Here is a 17,985-nt window from a genome sequence, read left to right as displayed (position 1 = left end):
AGCGCTTACCCATTGAGCCACCAGGGCTCCTTCTTAGAGTATTATTGCATAACAAAAGCTAGATTAATCTATTAGTTATATTGGAAAGAGCTTTCTTTGTTTGCCTGATAGCACCTGCTTCTCCTTTTATCCTCAGAATCTTCAGACCAGAACTTTTGATCTACTAACTCCCAATGGGTTAACGGTAACCTGCCGTGGCTTGTCAGTTCCTTTATTTTAAATTATTTTGACATAGATGCAAATAAATTGCTAGAGCTGCCTTAAGAGATATCAAATATTAAACCAGTAAATTCTACGAGACCATAATGACAGATAACGATGGAAATTAGCTCTTACCAGAGTGATCCCGGGGGTCTGAGTTCTCCAGCATCAGAAGTTCTAAATTGGCAGAGTACTTCTGTCATGATGCGAACAAGGACAGTTTCAGGGAAACATCAGGGAGCCCTGATTCTATTAACTGTAATCACCACTCTGTTTCTGCTCGCCGGTACAACACATTTTCCATGTAGCAATAAACGCTGAAGCACATTTCATTAATTCGTGATTTCCCCTAAACAGCAATGTGTTTAGTTTCAGATCAGGGGGTGACTTTATCACAGAAATGGCAGCCAGGGAAGTGCAATGAAACAAGCCGCTACATCATCTAACTGCTCTTTGCTGTGAGGTGCTTTGGACCAGGTCTACTGTAATTGGCCCTGTCAAAGGTCTGCTCCTCTGAGGGCCCTGACTTCCCAGGGGAAATCTCCCAGGGAACTGAGGTTAAAGCTGACAAAGCTGCATTCTGCGAGATAGCTAGCCGGCTGCAGTCCTCCCTGGAGGCACTCTCCAGTCAATTTGTCCAAGCTTAAGTCAGGAACTTAAAATTCTAATCACCACCCTGATAGCAGTTTGCAATATGTCTTTGTGCAGGCCACTTACTGCTTCTGGTGCCCCAGCAGTTTCCCAGCTGGAGCTTAGGAGAAGGGACAGGAGTATCTAGCTATGACTCTTCAGAGAATTAATATTGGCAGAACACTTGTATGTCTGCTGATGAACAGGACAGTAGCCTTGCAGAAACTCAACCCAGTATACCATCATTTTCATTTGTAGTTACCTGTGCAATAAACACAGTTCACCCGTGGTTATTATGTAAAGGGGAATTAGACCAAGACCAAGAGAGGTGATAGAAACTGTATTTGACATGGAACTGTGATTTTATTATTATTGGCTGACACAGAATATGTCTTCACATTCTTGTATTACACACTCATTTGGAAGTTTAACATATATATTTAGACACTTCTGTTCAATGCCGGCATGCTTGAGGGGTTGACACCACACATAAGAACACTAAGGTTGGTCTGTAGCTCTCAAAATGTCCATCATTTTGTGCAAATAAGAGTGTCCCTTTGCCAGGTATGTCCCATTTGCCTTTCAGGGTTCACTCTCCACCTGTCCACACCAATATTATTTTAGTGGCAAATTGTGACGGCTCTAGATCTGATAGAGCCTAAAATTGAGAAATATTTGTATTCTTGCTTTAATTTACCTACAAGATCACTATGAGTCAGAATCAACTCCATGACAATGGGTTTGGTTTTTGGTTTAACTAAGCTTTTAGGCCAAAAATTAAACTGGTAAAAGTATAGAATCAGAAGTTGCAAGATCTTCATTTCATTCTTAGCTATAGTTTTATGGCAACCCTGGTGGCGTAGTGGATAAGAGCTATGGCTGCTCAACAAAAGATTGGCAGTTCGAATCCATAAACGCTCCTTGGAAACTCGATGGGGCAGTTCTACTCTGTCCTGTAGGGTTGCTATGAGTCAGAATCGACTCGACAGCAACAGGTTTGGTTTTTTGGTTTTGGTATAGCTGTATGACTTCCTTTGTCAACTCACCTAGACTTTTTCTACTTGGATATTTTCATGTCTAAATTGCAGATAAGAAGTTGCCATTGAATTCATTCTGATTTATGGTGACCCCATGTGCATCAGAGTAGATCTGTGCTCCAGAGAGTTTGCAATGGCAGATTTTTCAAGTAAATCACCAGGCCTTTCTCCCAAGGCACCTCTGGGTGGACTCCAACCTCCAACCTTCAGTTAACAGCTGAGAGCACTAACCATTTACACCCCCAAGGACCTTAAATCGTGGATAAATATATTAAGTGTAAGATTTTAAAAAATTTTTTCTCCAGAAATCAGGGTGTGTTTTATAATCATAACGTCAAACAAATGTAATGAATAATTATTTAATAAAAAGAAATGCTATTAAATTAATTGTGTGTCTTATAATCAGTGGTCTGTCTTAAGATACCTTATAATCAGAGAAATACGCTCATGCTTTGCCTACTTCCTTCTCAGACTATTAGGAGGATTCGAAGACATCACATGATGCAACACAATCACAGTCAATTGCTGATACTTAAAAGGAGCCCTGGTGGCACAGTGTTTAAAGCCATGGATTGCTAACTGAAAGGTCGGCAGTTCGAAACCACTGGTGGCACCACTGGAAAGAATGTGACAGTCTGCTTCTGTAGAGATTTACAGCCTCAGAAATCCTATGGGGTCGCTATGAGTCGGAATCAACTTGAGGGCAGTGGGTTTTTACCTTTTTTATATGGCAAGGAAGAAAACATAAATGAGAGAAAAACTGAACCATTTATCTTGCCCAGTCTCCAAAAAAGAGGTGGGGAGGCATACCACACAGGTCTGGATGGTTGTTGCCTGGCAGGATTGAGGTCAGATTTTGTTTGCTAAGCAGCCTGAATTTTCAAGAGAAGCTAGAAACCTGTATGTATATGTGTGTGGGGGTGTGTGAAGTTTCCTAACTTTTAAGTTTTGACAATTAATTCGATTCCACTCTAGATTTTAGCAGTATACAAGCCAGCAGTGTAGGATTTCCACCTCTAACCTTCAATATAAGAACTTTAGACTTGCAAGAAGTCACCTTAAAGTCACTCAGCAATTTTATCCCAACTAGTTGTTGGTGTTGTTGGCTGCCATCAAGTTGATTCCAACTCATGGAGACCACCTATGTGCAGAGTAGCACTGCTCCACAGGGTTTTCACGGCTGTGAACTTTCAGAAGCATTTCTCCAGGCCTTACTTCTGACATGCCTCTGGGTGGATCTGAATTGCCAACCTTTTGGTTAGTACTCCAGTGCTTAACCATTTTCACCACCCAATGACTCCATCTGAACTAGAAAAAAAAAAAAAGAACTAGATAGACTTATAATTTCTATAATGTAATCTCGAGTCATTGAAATGAATGATGTTTGGCATGAACATGATATGGGGATTCAAACTGTTATCAGAAAGAAAAAGTGGATGCTTTACATAGCTATGGGAAATTTTGAGTAGTATATACATACACAAAGTTGTGTTTTTTTTTTTTTTGGCTTTGTGTAAGTGACACTGCTCAGTTTAAAGATGCTTCAATTATTTCCTTGGTATAAATATATAATCTTTGTAGACAAATTCTGGTATGGCTATCATTAACTGCAACAATGGTTTCAGAAACACATGAGTGTAATATCAAACATTTTGTAGGTGTTATTATAAAAGCATTTATTAAGTAAAGAAAAATAAAAAAGATGTTGAAGTGATAATCATCCTGTGACTGTAAAAATACATTAATCTGCAGTTAGCATTTGAACAATTATGAGCAGGCTTTTAAAAATACGTAGCCATGACTTCTACCAACATGGCGCCATAGACAGAAGCACCATGCCATCCCTCTACAGCAAAGACCTGAAAAACTAAGTAAAACAGAGACAAACGTCATTCCTGGAACCTGAAGTGCCAAATGAGGAGATAAAGAACTCAGCCAAACACTGAATGGAATAAGAAACTGACAGAGGACAGAGAACAAAGAGAGATATCTGCGGAGGGCCCCATCCCTAACGCAGCACAGATCCTCCACGTTGGACGCCTGTCGGGGATCAGTAGACAGACAGGGAGCACAGGAAAGCAGCTTTGCGGAACTCCCAGCAGGAGACAGGGTACCCGGTAACCACCGATACACGCTTTCCCACCCCCCATTCTCTCCCCGCTGCTCTACCTCTGAGCTTCCTGGCTGGTTGTGGTGGCTCTGCCGCCGGGAAGTGCAGCCTCCATGCTGCTTGGATTTGCCGCACCCACATCGGAGATGGGCAGACAGGGAGTATGGGAAAGCAGCTTCAGAAGTTCCCAGCAGGAGACAGAGCACCCGGTAAGGAGGGATATAAGCTTTCCTAATCCTCCCCTACTTCCTCCCCCTTTCAGCCTCCTCTGCCTCCTCCCCATGGGCAGTTTCTTGGCGGAGAGGCAACTGTTTTGGCCTCAGGCTGCTTGGATTCCCCCTCCCCAAACTGGCCAGGCTCCTGAGCTGGTGTTGGTTCTTTCTCTTTTGATTTCTCCTGTACCTCCTACCACCTTTCCCTCCTTTCTCTGGAACACCTGGCTCCACGTCCCATCTTTGCTTCTTCTTGAAAGGCTGTGAAGCCACGCTTGACTTAGGAACCACGCCCCCAGCCCGTGACACCATGCTGGTGGGATCCCTGGGGCTTTTTTTTTTTTTTTTTGCCTTGTTTTTCTTTGTCCTGTTTTGTTTGTTTTCTTTTTCTTCTCGCAGCTTGGGGGCCCTTTCTAGCCAGGCTGCACTGCACAGCTTAGGAGCCACTTCCCCAAGCTGTGCAGCTGTGTAGGCGGGATCCCTGGAGGTCTGTCTTCCTTTCTCTCTCTCTTTCCTTTCTTCCTTCCTGCCCTCCCGTCCTCCCTCCCTTCCTTCCTTCCCTTTTCTCTCTGTTTTTCCCTTTCTGTCTTTCCTCATTTCTCGGTTCTTGTCTCTCTAAACTTATCTTCTTTTCCTGTCTCCTGAATACCCGGTGCTGTGTGACATCTATACCGCCTCTAGCCAGGCTATACCATGCAGTCTGGGAGCCACTTCCCTGGTCTTAGCAGCCCCATCAGTGGGACTCCAGGACTCCTGGGGACTTTTCTTTTCGAAATTTTTATCTAGTTATTTCTTTCTTTTTCCCTTTTTCTTTTCTTTTTTTTTTAAAAAACCTTTTTACTTTTCTCCATTTCTTGGTTTCTTTTCTCTCCACTCTAGTGGTAAGCTCCCTTAGCACTCTTTTTTTTTTTCTTTCTTTCTTTGCTTGTTTGTTTTTATCTCCTGTTTCTCTCTCCTCTTTCCAATACCCCTATTAGCTCCCCACATCACAACCTCCCCCGTCTTTCCTACCTACCTGCACTGTACACTGAACATCACAGCCCTGAGTAGCATAGGCATGGGCTACTACAACCTGCCCAGCACTGATTCCTGCCCTGCCATGTCGGCCCTAGTACTTGCCTCAAACAACCCATCCCAGCTCCTCCCCTTCAGCTGGACCTGCCCTGCTGCACCATAGCTGATTGATTGGCCCTGCCCACTGGACAAGGAGGTGAAAAGTACTGTGACTACAGATGAGCAAACAACAAAGAACTCACAGCCTGCCTGCTCAGACATAACCAAACAAAACAAAAAAGCAGGATGAAACAAACAAATCTACAATCAAGAAATGAAGAAAATAACTACTGAATGTCCCAAAGACAGCAGACAATATCAAAACATATATATATTAAAAAAAAAAAGGACAGGATGGTTCTAGTAGGCGTCCAAAATAAAACACCAGATGACCTTCCAGTAGAAGAAAAGGCACTAGAACTACCTGACAGATAATTCAAATCTCTAATATTCAAAGCAATCCAAGAGTTGAAGCAAAAAGCAGACAAAAATGAGGAAAAAATAGACAAATTTATGGAAAAGGCAGACAAAAAAAATGGAACAGTTCAGGAAACTAATACAGGAACAAAATGCCAAAAGAAATTCACAATGAGAAATCATACAAAAACAACAATTAGAAATCCAAAAAATAAACAAGATTTCAGAAATGGACAGTGGCATAGAAGGGCTGAGGAGCAGGTTTGAAACAATTCAAGACAGAATCAGTGAAATTGAAGACAAGCACTTGTATACAACGCTGTTTGAGGAAAAATCAGAAAAAAGGACAAAGAAAAATGAAGAAACCCTGAGAATTACATGGGATGCAATCAAAAGCAAAAATTTGTGAGTGATCAGAGTTCCAGAACAGGGAGAGAAAATGGAAAACACAGGCAAGATCATTGAAGAATTGCTAACAGAAAACTTCCCTAATATCATGAATGATGAAAAGCTGACCATCCAAGGATAGACCCCAAAAGAAAAACACCAAGGCATATAATAATCACACTCGGTAAAACCAAAGACAAAGAAAAAATCCTGCAAGCAGCTCAAGAAAAACAAAAAGTCACATACAGAAGAGAAACAATAAGACTAAGCTCTGATTATTCAGCGGAAACCACTCAGGCAAAAAGGCAATGAGATGACATATATAAAACCTTGAAAGAAAAAAATTGCCAACCAAGGATAATATATTCTGCAAAACTTTTGTCCAAATATGATGGCGAAATTAGGACATTTCCAGATAAGCAGAAGTTAAGGGAATATGTAAAAACCAAACCAAACTTACAAGAATTATTAAAGCGAGTCCTTTGAGAACAAACAACATCAGATGACAGCCTGAATCTCAGAGGCAAGATTGTACTAGCCAGATACCAGCCTAGGAAATGAACTCTCAAGGACTGTCCAAAACCAAAAGAATTGCAACAGGGAACCAGAGAGGTTAATCGGTAAATGACAACAACGTCAGAATGATAAAAAGGAATAAACAGTATAGGTATAGAACTTTGTAATGGAGAGGAAGGCAAAGCGAAACCAAGTAATAATAGACTGGTTCAAGCCTAGGAAGATAAGGGTAAATTTCACGGTAAACACAAAGAAAGTTAACAAAACTACTCCTCAAAATAAAGAAGAAAAACGTAAAGTCTCAATGAAAACAAAGTCTACAAAAACAAAAGAAAGAAACAAACAAAAAATCCACAAACAAAAGGAACTCAGCACAGTATTAGAGTAAGGGGAACAAAGAGAATGTTCGCAGCACAAAAAAATCACTACAAAATAACAACAATAAACTCACACCCATGAATAATTACACTGAATGTAAATGGCATAAATGCACCTATAAAGAGATGCAGAGTGACAGAATGGATAAAAACAAAACAAAACAAAACAGGATCCATCAGTATGCTGTCCATAACAGACACACCTTAGAAACAAAGACGTAAATTTATTAAAAATCAAAGGTTGGAAAAAAAATATATCGAGCAATTAACTACCAAAAAAGAGCAGGAGTGGCAATACTAACCTCAGAGGAGAGAGACTTTAAAACAAAATCCACCATAAAAGACAAAGAAGTGCAGTATATAATGATTAAAGGGACGATCCATCGTGAAGACTTAGCCATAATAAACATCTACGCACCCAAAGACAGAGTTCCAAAGTACATAAAACAAACTCTAACGGCACTGAAAAGAGAAATTGGCAGTTCCACAATAATAGTAGGAGACTTCAACACATCACTCTCAGTAAAGAACAGAACACCTAGAAAGAAATTCAACAAAGATATAGAAGAGATAAAGAGCACAATCAGCCAAAAAAAAAAAAAAAAAAAAAATACAGATGTATGTATCCATATCAGTAGAGGGGCTTTGTCATCCATAGCTCAGTTGATTTTTCTTTTAATTCTGTAGGGTTGTACATTCAAATAGGAATTTATCTTTCAAAAAAAATCTGCACATTGCTTTAGAATACCAACTGAGATCAGATTTCTCACACTAGACAGCCATTTTAACTGGCTAACAACTGAACTAGTCTCAAGTCCTAAAAGTCTGTTAATACTTGGCAGCAAGCAATGGATGTGTCTGGGGTTAGCGCAAGAGCAAGGGAACATTTTCAAATTTTAATGAATGGGTGTTCTGTTATCTGTCATCGATACGACAGTAATGGCTTAGAAAATGAGAAAGTGGGTATTCAGGGCACAGTGAGGAAAAGCAAAACTAATTCGTGGTATTGATATAGAATAGACGATCATTTATAGGACAGAATCAGCACCACAAAATCCAAACAAAGGAATTATTTTACATAGATGATTTTATTTTTTAAAGAACATCTTCTTCCCATCACTGAAGAATAATTTCTAATATTTCACAATATAGGAAATGATATCCTGGGATGAGGCTGTATGAGGACCAAGAGAGTGAATTAAAAAGGAGGGTGACAGGAATCGTATCACTGAAGAAACCTAATTGCTGACAGTTCTTAATAATTTATACTTTGACAGATAACAACTGCTTTGAAACAGTGAATCACAAATGTGTAATTATATACTATACATTTCATTTGTTAATACATTTAAAATATACATATTTCTGAGACAAACAAAAATTAAAACTCAGATGAGATACTATTATACCTCTGCTGAAATGGATACAACTGAAAAGAACTGATAAACTGAGCGTTCAGAAGGCGTGGAGCAACTAGAACTGTCACAGCTGGTGGCCGAATAACTAGGTACAAGAACTTCAGAAAATCGCTTGGCAGAATCAACTAAAGTTAAACGTGTAGACCACGTGAACCACACAAAAAATGTGTGCATGTGTCCCACCAAAAAGCATATACAAAAACGTTCATATCACCTTTATCTTGGTAGTCTTCAATGGGAAAAGAAGACAAATGTACATCCACAGTTGTTGCCGTCCACTTTGCTCCAATTCATTGTGACCTTCCATATAACAGAATGAAACGTTGCCCAGTCCTGTATGATCTTAGTGCCTTCCAACCTAGGGACCTCATCTTCCAGCACCACATCGGACAATATTCTACTCGGATAGAATGGATAAATAAATTGTTGCATATAACGGAATATTACACAGCAATCAAATAGAAAAAAACCCACTCCTACACACATTTGTTTGGATGACTCACATTAGCAGATTATTAATTGTGAAAGAAGCCCGGTACAAAAGATCCATTTTGTATGATTTCATTTATATGAACCATAATCACAGGAAAAAGCAATCTACGGTGATACTGAACAAAGAGTGACTACCTTTTGTTGTTGTTGTTAGGTGCTATCGAGTCAGTTCCAACTCATAGCAACACCACGTACAGAAGAACAAAACACTGCCAGGTCCTGCATTATGCTCACAATCATTGCTATGTTTGAGCCCGTTGTTAGAGCCACTATGTCAATTCATCTCTTTGAGGGTCTCCCTCTTTTTTGCTGGTCAAGCTTGGTGTCCTTCTTCAGGGACTGCTCGCTCTTGATAACATATCCAAGGTAGGTGAGATGAAGTCTCGCCATCCTCTCTTCCAAAGAACACTCTGGATGTACTTCTTCCAAGACAGATTTGTTCATTCTTCTGGCAGTCCATGGTAGATTCAATACTCTTCGCCAATACTATAATTCAAAGATGTCAATTCTTCTTTGGTCTTTCTTGTTCATTGTTCACATGAGGCGAATGAAAACACCATGTCTTGGGTCAAGTGCACCTTAGTCCTCAAACTGACATCTTTGCTTTTCAAAAAAGAGGTCTTTTGCAGTAGATATACCCAATGCAATATATCATTTGATTTCTCAACTGCTGCTTCTATGCTCGTTGATTGTGGATCTAAGTAAAATGAAATCCTTGACAACTTCAGTATTTTCTCTCTTTATCATGATGTTGCATATTGGTACAGTCGTGAGGATTTGGGGGTTATAAATTGAGAGGGAGCTCATGAAGTCTTCTGGGGTGCTAGAATTTTCTCTGTCTTGGGTCTGGGTGGTGGTTATACAGGGTTACACATATGTATAGATTCATCAATCTGTGCAGTTAATGTTTGAACACTTCAGTATATGTAAGCTACCATGAGGAAAAAAAAGAAAAAAAATAGTTAAATACCCTTTAATGAAAGGTAATTTGACATTCACTGATTTGGAATGGCACAGGTTTTGCTATGGAGGTTTTGCTCCAAAGAGGTCATGGAATACATCATAAATATATAGAGTTGGGAGGAAACTCTGAAATTTGTTTCCTTCATTTCACAGACAAGGACCCAGAAGCAGAGAACTGAAGCTCTTGAGCAAAGCCATCCAGCTAGACAGTAGCTGAGTTAGGACTCAAACGTGAGATTCTTTTTAGTCAGTATCTCTTCCACCACCTGCTACTTCTCTTTCGGTTTTTCCTCTCACTTTCCTTTGAAGTAGACACAAGATCTATGCCCACCAAATATTCATCAATGAAGGCAGCCTCAGAAGTCAGTCCACTGAGCTGGTGCCCTTCCTCCTTTCAACCTGCCTCCAGGAAAGTACTCTCCCTTGCCTTTCTTCAAAGCAGCCACCACCTGCTCCACTGCTCCCAGGTACGTTTTACCTGAGACTGCCTCCAGGAGACGAAACAGTCTGCTCAGTGCCTTCTTTCCTTGGCCCTTTAAAGCATGAATAGGACCTTTTTATAGCAATGGTTTTATCACTTACAAAGGGGAGAAGATAGAAACCAAAAGGGGAAAAAATACTAGGAAATAAATCAGAGTCTTAAATCTCACTAATATTTTCTGATAGAGCGTCATCAGTCCTTCTCAGAGTATGGGCCAATGCATGAAATAAAATCCACAGGAGTAAAAAGGAACCCAGTCATACTGAAATAATTATCAGCATGTCAATGTAAGTACGAATACCTGAGATAAAATAGGAGCTTCCTTTTTAACACCAACATTCAGTGGCAGGTGTAATAACTAGTGTAATTACATGGTGCCTAAATTGTATTAGAGACATCTGGCACAGTTTTAATGAGATATGAAAACATCTAAGATTTCAGGTGGTGAAAACATGACAGTGCTAATATCACTATGGTTTTTGGTCTGCGTTCTTAATGGAATTCCTTTTATGTGAAAAGGAATTTTTTAATTTTATTTTTTATTTTTCAGTTCATGTTCACTGAGCCAAGTAAAGAACCCTAGTCTAACCATTGCTCCTGAAAGATAGTTCCTATTTACAGACAAAATTGCCTGAAATGAGAGCATTTAGAAGACAGAGAAGAGAGAAAAAACGCCATCAACACCAGCAATAATAATAAGAGCCAAAGGGCCTGAAGCACGGTTAGATGTTTCCTCCACACCTTGAGCCATGCACTCTGGAATCATTTTTAACACCTCCTTTTCAAAAGGTTGGAGTCCCTAGATGGTGCAAACGGTTAACATGCTTGGCTGCTGACTAACTGGTTGGAAGTTCGAGTCCACCCAGAGGCACCTTCAAAGAAAGGACTGGCAACCTACTTCTGAAAAATCATCCATTGAAAACCCTATGGAGCACAGTTCTACTCTGAGAAACATGGGGTTGCCATGTGTCAGAATTGACTCCATGGCAACTAGGCTTTTTGTTTTTGTTTTCCTCCAAGAGGTCATGGTGGGGGAGGGGCACGTGGGCGAATACAGAAATTCTGAGGCACGGAAGTGGGGGAGCAATTAATAAGGGAGTGTAATAGGATAAGAGGATGCCTCCTCTGTTTTCAGAGAGCTTGCAGTTGGCAGGGAAATAGATGAAGCATTGAGAAGCAGTTATCAACTAAGTACTACACCACATAAAAAAAAACATAGATTGCATTATAAAATAATTTGGAATGTAACTTTTAATAATCCATTAAAAATAAAAGTATATTGGGTTTTGTAACATTCCTACAGATTAAAAAAAAAAAAGTCAAGCTTTATTTTCTATGTTTCTGGCATGGCTTGTGAATCTTCAAACTCTGTGGGAAGGATGGCTTTACCATGGGCAGCCCAGGCTCTGTGATTTGTTGTATCTTCTTCAACACACTTTCAAAAGGCAGAGCAAGAACTGTTCATTTGACCTGACTTTTCACAAATACTCAGGCTTCTGATTTTATTATTCCAAAGGGTGTCTTGGGAAACATGCAAATGATGTGATGGAAGGAAGCTTTGATTGATTGGTTATTTCCTATTTTGCAAAATTTTCTATGATGCAGTTCAGTTAAAATTTGAGGATAATAATAAATGTCTTATATGCATTATATTTTAATCAATTTTTAAGTAGGCTTTTCAGAACCAAAAAATAAGGTGGATAAAAATATTTGCTTGTCAACTTTTTACAGACTTATTTATGTTCGGATTCTCTGGTACTTTAAAGGGGTAAAATGCTGTTCACTTTTAAATATATGCATTCACATTTAACCACCACTCATCTGTCAGTACCCAGACCCTGGTGGCATAGTGGTTAAGAGCTACAGCTGCTAACCAAGGGGTTGGCAGTTCAAATCCACCAAGTGCTCCTTGGAAACTCAATGGGTAGTTCTACTCTGTCCTATAGGGTCGCTATGAGTTACAATCGACTTGACGGCAGTGGGTTTGGTTTGGGTTTTTTGGTTTTGTCTGTCAGTGTGTCCTACTGTGGTGCCTTGCCTGATACTGTGATTCTGGAAGCTCCACCCCATTTACCCCATTGCTGTTGAGTTCCCAGTATTTCAAATCCTAGCGGGGTCACCCATGGTAGACAGGTTTCAGCAGAACTTCCAGACTCAGACAGACTAGGAAGAAGGACCTGGTGGCCTACATCTGCAAAAATTGGCTAATGAAAACCTTATGAAAAGCAGTGGAACAAGAACCGGACAGTGTTACCTTCTGTTGTACATGTGGTCACCATGAGTTGGAACCGATTCAATGGCACCTAACAACGTTATTCAGATTTAAAACTTTGTTTTTTTACCCCTGAAAAGGAATAACTTTCATGGCTGTAACATATCTTTGTACAGTGTGCTTTACTTTAAAAAGAGTGTATCATTGCAGAAACGTAGAAGGCAATTTTTTTTTCAGCACCATCTTTTCTCTTTTTTTAATCTGTTATTAGCTTTCAATGGAAATGCCCACTAGAGGTCTCTCCAACCTGAATTATTTCTAATTTCCTGAAATGAGAAGTGAGATTGCATTTATTATATTTTCAGTTCCTCTCCTGCCCATGATAACTGATGAAGTTTTGTTGCATTTGACAAGATAGCTAGCCATGACTTTAACAGTGGAAATTGGCAAGCACGTCCAAAGTACTCTGCTTTGAATTGTTTTATTTACATACAAGAATATGAGTTTCATTCCCTGTTCTACAGAGTTCAGTTGACAAGTTTTCCCACTTCTGAGTGAGGATGGAAAACATGAAAGCCCTTTAAAGATTGTGGCCACACGCTGGCATGTTCTTTGCATCTTGCAAAAAGAACCTCTGGTAGCCTATCAACTGGAAATAATTATTATGATAGACAATTTTCAGCCCTACTCTTATCGAATCACAGAAAATATATAAAGATTTTAATTAAAAGGACTAACTTTCATGTGCAGACTCAAGAGACAACTTCTTGATCTTCTGATACATTTACTTTATTCATTACGTCAAATAAATTTCAGGAAGCTTGTCTAATGTGCAATGTGCTTATAGACACTTGTTACAGTATGTAATTTTAACATAATGAGTTGTGCATGTCTCTGTGTGTGTGTGTGTGTGTGTGTGTGCGTGCACGTGCGTGTGTGGATAAAGCACCTCTGAGATTGCTTCCAGAAAACAGTTATAAATCGGCCTTTCTTAGGAGCCCTGGTGGCTCAGTGGTTAAGAGCTGTGCTGCTAACCAAAAGGTCGGCAGTTCGAATCCACCAGCTGCTCCTTGGAAACCCTATGGGGCAGTTCTACTCTGTTCTCTAGGGTCTCTGTGAGTAGGAATTGACTCCATGGCAATGGGTTTGGTTTTTTTGTTTGTTTTATACTAGTGTTAAAGGTCCCTGGGCGGTACAAGCAGTTTGTAGGCAGCACAGAACCTAAAGGCTGGTGGTTCAAACCCACCCCGAGGCTCCATGGAAGAAACCCCTGGTGATCTGCCTCCATAAAGATTATGGTCAAGAAAACCCTAGTGAGCAGTTCTACTCTGTAGCACACGAGGCAGCCATGAGCCAGAATGGACTCAAGAGCAATGTTGGTATTTCTTAATAAATCTTAAAACATGAAATTAAGATCCAGTATTTTTTAAGGGTTAGTAATCTGTTATATGACTCGCTGCAGGGCCTTTAATCCCATACCCACACCCTGCTTCATGGTAAGGTAGAGTTGGTGACCAATGAACAGGAGTTTCTATTGAGATAAGTCTGTGTTTAAGATCAGCTGTGGCCACTGTCCCCCCCGCACTGGACGGAGATCACACAATTTGTGAATTAATCCTTGGAAGTTAAATTAATTCTCGTATGTGGCCCAAAGAAACCTGCAAACCAAATAAAGAATAAAAGGATCATTATTAAAGTGCAGTGATCCTTAAGGGTGAATTGAAATTGTGGCTAAGGGAAGGGCTAATACCAAGTAAGACATTGCCTTTGAACTCATAATTATTTTTCTTTTCAAAATCAAATTCTACAGAATCCAGAGACATAAGCAGAACTGCATATAAGAAGCCATTGCAGTGTCCACCCCACAACTCCTAATTAAACACAATAATAAGCAACATAGAAGGGCTTGCTTTATTCCAGAATCAGTTTGCATTGATGATAAAGAGAAGAAGACAAAATAATCTCAAGGTGTCAGCTGTTTGAAATGTAGGAATCCTAAATTCCTTGTGTTTTGACTCGAAAGAGAGTTCAACTTAAATTCCAAACCACTGTAAGCAGAAATATAATGGCTTAGAAAATGTTTCCTCTCCGCGATGATCAAAGTCAGTGGAAGATTCCTTCCCCAAGATGAGATTAGAGTAAGAATGAACATTGAAACTGTGATGACCCCTTCCAGGCAAAATGACCCCATATTCTCACAAAGCAGAGCGAGAGCGTATAAGATGGCACAATGCATATAACCAACATTTAAATATGCACAGGTTTTAGAAATGACATATGCTCCCTCGCTCTATTTTAATAAATGGAAGGTATGCAAAGATGTGTATGAAAAGATGTTCTTGACAGTCCTGTATATAATAAGGAAAAATTACAACCACCTATTGTTCTACAGTAGGGGACTGGTTAGTGGAACACCCATGTGGAATTCAAAATGATTATTATGTCAATATTTGCTTAAAAGGAAGAGTTTTTAAAATATATTAGTAAGTGAAAAAGTAGCTACAGCAATAGTCTTCAAGTATTTTTACTGACAATAAAAAATTCATTTTACATTATGATCTTGGACACATCTATGTATGTATATATAACTGAAACAATATTCATCTTTACTCTGCACTGTTTGTTATTTTATATTGTTTAAATTAATTATTTTAAATCAGTGGTTGATCACTACCCAATAAATTGATTTTCTAACCCACTATTAGGTCATAACTCACATTTTGAAAAACATTGAATTAGAGAATAAGATACAGCATGTATCAGTTTTTGTAAATACATAAATTCTAGTGGGAAAAGTCAGAAAGATCATGCATTGAAATATAAACAGTAGTTGTCTCTGGTGATGGAATTTCTGATTTTTTTCCCTTTCTTTCTTCCCTTTATTAGCTTATTTTCCTTCTGTGAAATTGTATTTCTTGGGGAACTGAAAAAAAAAAATAAATTGCTTCCTGTCCAAAAAATGTTTTAGATTCAAATTATCTTAATGATCTCACTCCCTATGTCCAATTGCACTTTTCTCTGCATCCCTCTTTGTTATTAGATTTACACAGTGTATTTTCTTTTCACAATCATAATGAATTTCTACTGTCTTACCTTCTAACTCAGAGTACTGTAAAAAGGACCAGAGAAAAGAAAGGAAGGAAGGTAAGGAGGAAGGACGGGAGGGAGGGAGGGAGGAAAGGAAGGAAGGATGGAAGGAGTCTCATATACCCACTCAAAAATTCTTTATTATATTTACCCAATGGGTTTGTGTATGTGTGTGTGTGCGCTTATTTTTTATGTTTGACTGGAAACTGGGATAACAAAAATCCTGATTAAGTCATTCATTTCATTAGCCCTATGAATTTGAGAAATTTCTCTTTTCCAACCCTCAGTTTCTCTATTTGTAAAAGAAAGTGGCTGTCCAAATATTTGCACTTCTGTGTCCAAATGAAATACTGGTTCATAAAGAATCACCTGGATAATTTCTTCCTCACTTGAAGGTATGTATTTTTGGATTATTGATAACTTAAAAAAATCCATATTCCTTTCCCTACACTGATTCCCACTCTAGGAAAACTGTGTATTAGATTTATAGGAGTTAAAAAGATCTAACACTGCATTTTTATAACAAGCATTTGTATCATTTCAAATCATAACAAACTACAGATAATATTTCAAAGAATGGGAATTCCAGAGCACTTAATTGTACTCGATAGGAACTTGTACATAGATCAAGGGGCAGTCATTGAAACAGATCAAGGGGACACTGCGGGGTTTAAAGTCAGGAAAGGTGTGCATCAGGGTTGTATCCTTTCACCATACCTATTCAATCTGTATGCTAAGCAAATAATCTGAGAAGCTGGACTATATGAAGAAGAATGTGGCATCAGGATTGCAAGAAGACTCATTAACAACCTGCGATATGCAGATAATACAACCGTGCTTGCTGAAAGCAAAAAGGACTTGAAGCACTTACTAATGGAGATCAAAGACTACAGCCTGCAGCATGGATTACACTTCACCATAAAGAAAATAAAAATCCTCACAACTGGACCAGTAAGTAACATCATGATGAAGGGAGAAAAGATTGAAGTTGTCAAGGATTTCATTTTACTTGGGTACACAATCAATGTCCATGGAAGCAGCCATCAAGAAATCAAATGATATAGTACCTTGGGCAAATCTGCTGCATAAGAACTCTTTCAAGTGTTAAGAAGCAAAGATGTCACTTTGAGGACTAAAGTGTGCCTGACCCAAGCCATGGTATCTTCAGTTGCTTCATATATGTGCGAAAGCTGGACATTGACTAAGGAAGATAGGTGAAGAAATGATGTCTTTGAATTATGGTGTTGGCAAAGAATATTGAATGCCAGGCCAGAAAAGCAAACAAATCTGTCTTTGAAGAAGTACAGCTAGAATGCTCCTTAGAAATGAGGATGGCAAGACTTCATCTCATATACTTTGGACATTTTATCAGGAGGGACAATTCCCTGGAGGACATCATGCTTGGTAAAGTAGAGAGTCAGTGAAAAAGAGGAATACCCTCAATGAGATGCATTGACACAGTGGCTCCAACTATGGCTTCTTATATAACAATGAGTGTGAGGATGTTGCAGGACCAGGCAGTGTTTGGTTCTGTTTTACGTAGGGTTGCTATGAGTTGGATCCATCTTGATGGCACCTAATAACAACAACAACATAGTTTAACCAAGTTGACACATATAACTAACCACCACAAACAGTCTTTTATGGCAAAGGTTCTCCCTGAGAACAGATTACAAGGTTTTCCATACATGTAGGATTCATAGACATTTCTGAGTTCATAGGCTGGTGGTTAAGACATACCATGAGGGCCAAACTCACCATCCAGAATGTATCCTTTGGCCCTTGGATATTTAAAAAAAAAAAAAATAGCTACTGCTATTAAAAATAGAGATTTCACATAATAAACCAGGTTTATTTTTTTTTAGCTTTTCATGAAAAATTATAACATCTGTCTACCCTGGGCCTTTCTGTCAATTTGTCACACTGTAGTGCTTGAGTATTGCCGTGATACTGGAAGCTATACTACTGGTGTTTCAAATACCAGCAGGGATCTACCAGGCTTATTTGCCAAAAAGGTACAGAAGGGCAGCCCTGCTGACCTGGCCAGGCTGGAAGACGAGGATATCATCATCGGAGTGAACGGGGCGAATGTGCAGGACGAACCCTATGAGAAGGTGGTGGACAGAATCCAGAGCAGTGGGAAGAATGCCACACTCTTAATCTGTGGAAAGAAGGCCTATGATTATTTCCAGGCTAAGAAAATCCCTACTGTTTCTTCCATGGCTGATCCATTGGATGCTCCCCCTGATTCCAAAGAAAAAACATTGGCAGAGTCAGAGGATGACTCTCACACAGCAGAAGAACGAGCCCGCAGTTCAGCCTCTCGTTTTTCTTCCAGTTCTGAAGATACAGCCATGTGATGAGAACAAATGATGGCATTGGCTGGTATATT

Source organism: Elephas maximus, chromosome 20 (assembly GCF_024166365.1).
Source record: "Elephas maximus indicus isolate mEleMax1 chromosome 20, mEleMax1 primary haplotype, whole genome shotgun sequence".
Lineage (NCBI taxonomy): Eukaryota > Metazoa > Chordata > Mammalia > Proboscidea > Elephantidae > Elephas > Elephas maximus.
Note: the sequence above shows the minus strand (reverse complement) of the source record.